Below are 7,062 nucleotides of genomic sequence, written 5' to 3'. Positions count from 1 at the left end.
GCTTTTTAAAAACTTGTCCTTGTACTTTACATTGCGTAACAAGCCGGAGAACACGTGCACACCAAGGTTTTGTTTGCACATCTGCCATTTTCTTGTTTTGTAGCCCTAGCACACTCACAGCCTCTCTGCCTCAGTTTACTCATGCGTCTAGCTCACTGCTATGGCGTTGTAGGGCTTGCTCAGTCCTTTAAGCCCTGCCAATGGAATGTGCTAAGGAAATGCAGACTGTCATTATTGTACCTATTCTTACAGCTGTACTGACTTCATCAGTGAAGCCCAAGCACTGTAAGATTTGATTATTTACTAGTAACAGTGTATGATATAGTCGTCTTGCTTCGTGCTAAAAATTCCTGAGCCATGTGCAATGTGATCTCCTACCAGGAAGCAAAATGCTAGCAGTCATCTTACTGCACTAAGTAGCTCTTGGTAATAAATCATATCTTGCTTGTCCTTGTTATACATAGCTCTTCCTCCCTCCTTGTGAAATAATGCCATTAGCATAAGCACACCTGACAAGTAGTATATGTGATGAAGGTTGTATTATCTTCTATTAAATTGTAAACTCTTTGAGGACAGGACTGTCTTTTTGTTCTGTGTTTGTACGGCTCTCAGAACACTGGAGTCCTGGTGCATGTTGGGGCTCCCAAGCACTACCATAATGCAAATAATAAATAAAAATAAGAATGGTGATGCTTGCAGTACCTCCTCATTAACACAAGCTCTGCTAAAGAAAACTGATGAGTAAGAGCTGAAAGTGTGGGAAGGAGATCATGCATGCTGTGATTCCTAGCCCCCTGGTTGAATAAGTGATTATTTTTCCAAGAGATGCATCCCACCAGTCAATCTTGCCTTTGGTGTCCATCACTTGGAGACATTAGAAGGGATTACATTCAATGGTCTAATCCGATTACTTCCACAAGGAAGAATACATTTCTAATGCATGCTTATTTACCGTGCCCTAGTTTGCATCTCTTTGGGATACAAGAACCTCAGGGAAGGTCTCTTTTCATGAAAAAAGCCAGGAAGAAGTCCATTTGTAATGCCAAGCCATTTGAGAACTCATAGTTTCACCTCCCAGGGATATCATTCACTCCTTTTAAATTAGCTTTAGTTAAAATTATTTGTTTACCCATTTTTGTAGAGTATTAAAAACAAACAAACACTAAACAACATATCTTACAAGAAAATTAAAACGTCCCATGCCTATAGAGACTTGATAGGCTCAGCTGAAATTTATTATTTGTACTGTGAGAGCGCAACAGGTACCAGTCAACAATGAGGGCCCCACTAGGCTAGACACTATATAACGAAAGATAGTGCTTTCCCTAAAGACCGTATAGTTTAAATCTGGAGCATGGACTCTGCTGCAGAAAAGACAGAGGAATTAGGACCGGACATAACTCAAATATTACATATATTGAATTTTGGTTTAGATTTCAGAGTTTGACAGCTGAATAATCTTTATTCTTGCTAAATTGGTTCAGCTGCAAGGGAGAACAGAGACTGTTAGAAGTCAGACATAAGGGTGGAATCAACAAAGGTACTTAGGCACCTAATCCGCTGACCTAGGCACCTAAATCCCAGTTTTAGGCTCCACTGTGATCTATTCTGGTGGGGGGGCTCCCTCAATTTCCCCTCTTAAGGCTATGCCACTGTGGATAAATAATGAAAGAGTGATTGGAGCAGGGGGACTAGATCCTGGTCTCCCATGTGGATGCCCTAACCACTGGACTACCGAGTCACTCTCTCTCTGATCCAACGACTGTCTGCTGTGGATAAATACTTAAATAGTCATTGGGTCAGACAGACAGAGAGCCAGACAGAAAAATCATCTCCTCCTCCCCTCCCCACCCACCATGTCTCCTCTGAATAATGTCAACTCCTTCTAGGACCATTTGAGGATTCAGAAATAGATTGGTTACCTTTTAAACGTCTTACACACACCAAAGCATCCAGCATTAGAGAGAGAAATTTTAAAAACAACTTTAAAATTAATCCCAAATGAGGACATCTTCCATCCAATTTTTGGACAGCTCTGCAGCGTAAAGGTCTCTATCTGTATATATTTCATAAAAAATCCCTACTTTACAAGAACAATAAGGTTGCAAAGTCAAACACTCAATAGTTAGGAAGTACCAGAATTCAGGTTGCCAGTGCAACCTTAATTATGCCTCCCTTTGTGTATTCATTATGATACATAATCACATATTATTTCGCCCAACTTCATTCTTGGAAATGACATTTAACAAAAAATTCAGCCTGAAGCAGCCACCCAGCAGAGAAAGTTTCAGCCCAAATGGTTAAAGATTGGCAAAGTTATAAGCAACTGAAAACTGCAGTGTTGTCTTGCCAGTCTTGCCCACGGAAAAGCTCTCTCTGATTGGCGGCTCTTGCCCAGGAGGTGAGGAAATGGGGAAGGCAGACAAACAGGGCTCCTGCAGGAGACAAGTTGCTATCTCTCCCCTCAGGAGCCCAGAGGAGTTTTGGGGTAGGGGAGGGGGAGAGGAAGGAGCAGATAGTCCCCAGCAGCTCAGAGAGATCTGGTCCCTCTTCCCCGCTTGTGAAAAAAAGTGATCAGTCTGCTCTGTGCTCCTCCCCCTTCCCTCTCCATCTTGCAACACGAAGCCTGGGAAGGGGAAAGGAGGTGAAGAACCCCTGGAGCTGCCTCCCATCTCCCCAGCCTGGGAAGGGGGAGAAAGGGATGTGCTGGATCTGCCCTCGCAGACCTGGAGTCTGGGGGAAGAACCCTTAGAACTGCAAGAGGAGCAAAGGGCAGATTGGACGTGGACTGGGGGTTGAGGAGTGTGGCAAGCAGCATTCATTCATTATATTTTTTGTGGCTTAGGAGAAGCTGGCAGCTCTGCATCATCTGGCAGCCAACCGAGAGCACTTGTGGGGTGGGGGGCGGCACAATCATCTTATTGTTAGGAGAGTTGGCAACACTGCAGCTGTCCCAAATGCTTTGGGGCTGGGCAGGAAGAGTTCAGAAAATCAAAAGCCACATGCGAAAAAAAAAAACCAATGTAATTTATCATTATTTTCATTTTCTTGACTTTGGGGCAGGTCTGACTTTTGGGGCTGGCAAGGCTGGTAGGGTTGCCAGTTTTGGTAGGACATATTCCTGGAGGTTACATCACATGACATAATCTTTCATGAAAGATGAATCTTTAATTCCTGGAGACTCCAGAACAATCCTGGAGGCTTGGCAACCCTGGAGGTGGGTGGATTTTTCACATCCCATGAGCGAGGTAGTTATACTGAAGTAAATGCGTAGTGTAGACCTGGCCTGAACAAGCGACTTGTAATGTGAAGCGTTGGGCAGCCTTAAGGGCATGTCTACACTGGCAGAGTTACAGCACTGCTCAGAGAGCGCTGAAGGGAAAACACTGTTGTGTGTTCACACTGACAGCTGCCTGCGCAATACCATGTTCACACTTGCGGCACTTGCAGCGGTATTCGGAGCAGTGCACTCTGGGGAGCTATCCCACAGAGCATCTCTTCCTCTTCTGCTGCTAAGAGTTGTAGGAAGACAGAGGGGGGTTGCGGGGCACCCTGGCTCCTGTCCCAATGCCCAGTGATACATTGCTTTGCATCCCAGCAATCCCTGTGCTTCTGTCCGCATTTGGCGCCATCTTTCAATGGTTTGTGTACTGCGCACCCTGCCTCTTCAGGCTGCAGGAATGGATCCTGAACTGTTGACTAGTATGCTGCTCGCTCTGACTAACACATCACGAGTGGCAGTGGAGTTATTCCTTAAACTACAAAGGCAAAAAGAGCGTGACATTGATCTTGCCACGCATACTAGCTACGACATGAGATTGCTTGTGGCATTCATGGAGGTGCTGACCACAGTGGAACGCTGCTTTGGGGCTTGGGAAACAAGTACAGAGTGGTGGGATCACATCATGAAGCACGTATGGGATGACAAGCAGTGGCTGCAGAACTTTCAGATGAGGAAAGCCACATTCATGGGACTGTGTGATGAGCTCGCCCCAGCCCTGCAGCACAAGGGCCCAAGAATGAGAGCTGCCCTGCCGTTGGAGAAGCGCGTGACGATTGCACTGTGAAAGCTGGCTATTCCAGAATGCTACTGATTGGTTGAAAGAAAAGGAGTACTTGTGGCACCTTAGAGACTAACCAATTTATCTGAGCATGAGCTTTCGTGAGCTACAGCTCACTTCATCGGATGCATACCGTGGAAACTGCCGATGAAGTGAGCTGTAGCTCACGAAAGCTCATGCTCAAATAAATTGGTTAGTCTCTAAGGTGCCACAAGTACTCCTTTTCTTTTTGCGAATACAGACTAACACGGCTGTTACTCTGAAAACTGATTGGTTGCTAACCAGTTCGAAGTGGGAAAGTTGACTGCTGGACTCGTGTTGATGGAAGTGTGCAGGGCCATTAATCGCATCCTGCTCCAAAAGACTGTGACTCTGGGCAATGTGCACAACATTGTGGATGGCTTTGAACAAATGGGCTTCCCTAACTGCGGAGGGATGATAGATGGCACGCATATTCCAATTCTGGCACCTAGCCACTGAGTACATTAATTGCAAGGGGTATTTCTCAATGGTTCTCCAGGCGCTTGTGGATCACCGTGGGCGTTTCACGGTCATTAACGCAGGCTGGTCCGGAAAGGTGCATGACGCACACATCTTTCAGAACACTGGCCTGTTCAGGAAGCTGCAAGCAGGGACTTTCTTCCCAGACCAGAAGATCACCATAGGGGAAGTCGAACTGCCCAGTGTGATCCTGGGAGACCCTGCCTACCCCTTTATACTGTGGCTTATGAAGCCATACACAGGGCATCTTGAAAGCAGCAAGGAGCAGTTCAAGAACAGGCTGAGCAAGTGCAGAAATACTGTTGAGTGTGCTTTTGGACATTTAAAGGCCCACTGGTGCTGCCTCTATGGGAAGCTGGACCTGGCCGATGACAATATTCCTATGCTTATAGCCGTGTGCTGTACACTCCACAGTATTTGTGAAGGGAAGGGTGAAAGCTTCTCTCAGGGCTGAACCACAGAGGCTCAATGCCTGGAGGCTGAGTGTGAACAGCCAGAGACCAGGGCTATTAGAGGGGGGGCAGCACAGGACCATAAGGATCAGGGATGCCTTGAAGCAGCAATTTGAAGCTGAAAGCCACTAATATTTGTTGCTATGCTTGGAGTGCTTGCAATGCTAGGAGATGATTGTGATTGGTGCAGACGATGCAATATGAAATTTTAACATAATTGGCTGTTGCTTTGCAGAGCTCTGTTTGCTTTCAATTAAGAGAATAGAGATTGCTTTCAAATCAACGCAATTCTTTTATTAAAAAACGACAACCGGAGGAGAGAGTCAAAAAAACCCCATCAGCAGTGAGGGGGATGGGGGAAGGGAAGGTCCCAGGAGGAGGTGGGGTCCCGGGGCGGCTAAAGATTCATGTATGTCCAGAGATCATATCCAACCTTCTCCTTTGGAGTACAATGCAGCAGGTACTATACTTCAGCAGGGCCAACCTGCAGAGGCATGGGTGTTGATTGTAGTGGGAGTCCTCCCCCCATCGAGCACGCCACATCCCTGCTCCTCTGCCTACCTCCCAGCGCTTCCCCCTGGCTGCCATCAAACAGCTGTTTGGCGGTGTGCTGGGAGGGAAGGGGAAGAGTGGGAACATGGCGCGCTCAGGGGAGGAGGTGGGGAAGTACAGGGCCGGGGCGGGGATTTGGGGAAGGAGTCAGAATAGGGGCAGGGAAGGGGTGGAATTGGGGTGGGGACTTTGGGGAAGGGGTTGGAATGGGGGTGGGGAAGAGCTGGGGCCAGGGGCAGAGTGTGTGTGGGGGGGGGGAGGGGTTGAGCACCCAGGGGAAAGCGGGGAAGTCTGCACCTATGCCTTCTGCACCCAACAACTCTCTTCAGCGATTCCCAAAATCAAATCCACTTACCAGAGGCCTCCTCTCCTGTTTGTGCTTCACCAACATCCAACAGCTGTGACTGGCTAGCCTCCTCTGGGGTAGAAAAGAGCCCCTAGCTGCATGCATCTCTGAGCTCCGAGCTGTCCTTTGCCTCTGGGTCCCCCTCCACATTCTCGTCCAAGATTTCCTCCTCCTGGCTCGGTCCACTCTTGAGTGGCATGCGAGCCATTGAAGTATTCACAGTGGCCTTCGCAGTGGAGGTGGGGTCGCCACCAAGTATTGCATCCAGCTCTTTGTAGACCCAGCAGCTCGGGGGTGCAGCTCCAGAGCGGCAGTTTGCCTCCCGTGCCTTGTGCTAGGCGTTCCGCAGCTCCTTCACTTTGACCCTGCACTACTGTGTGTTCCGGTCATGGCCCCTTTCTGTCATGCATCGTGAAATCTGCCATAGGTATCATAATTCCTATAGCTGGAGCGCAGCTGGGACTGGACAGTCTCCTCTCCCCAAATGCTGATGAGGTCCAGCAGCTCGCATTGCTCCAAGTGGGAGATCGCCTGGTGCGTGGAACAGGCATGGCCACCTGAAAAGATGCGCTGGGACCACTGAACGCATCACCAAGCAAACAGGAAGGGGACTTTCAAATTTGCAAATGAATGTACAGGGTGGGGATGACGGTTGGTCACCTGAGGCCAGGGCAGCAGAGTTCAAAGCAATGACCAGAGAGGTGAGAACAGGCATTGCGGGATACCTCCAGTAAGCCAGTCGCAGCGCTGTAATCGACCAGGGTGTCTACACTGGCACGGTGGCGTTGTACCCCCGGCGCAGAAAGCCGTACGCCTCTTGTCTGGGTGGTTTTTTTAAAGCGCTGCAACTGTGCAGTTTCTGTGCACTAAGTGGCTTGGCAGTGTGTACACCTGGGGAGTTACAATGCAGAAAGCCGGTTTACTGCACAGAACCTTGTCAGTGTGGACAGGGCCTTAACTGTAGGTGTGGCTCCCTTGCCTATAGTTTGGTTAGTAGACTTCAAACAGAAAATGCCACAGAGGCAAGGGCTGCTAGTCTCTCCTCTCCGCAGCACTGCATGTAGTTTGACCGGATATCCCAAGTTCATAAGTACAGTCCCGGTATTTGGGAGGTTTTCTTATATAGGCGCCGATTACCCCCCCCCCCCAC

This window comes from Lepidochelys kempii, chromosome 1 (genome assembly GCF_965140285.1).
Source record: "Lepidochelys kempii isolate rLepKem1 chromosome 1, rLepKem1.hap1, whole genome shotgun sequence".
Taxonomy (NCBI): Eukaryota; Metazoa; Chordata; order Testudines; family Cheloniidae; genus Lepidochelys; species Lepidochelys kempii.
The sequence above is the reverse complement of the archived record's forward strand: the minus strand, read 5'-3'. Positions refer to the sequence as shown.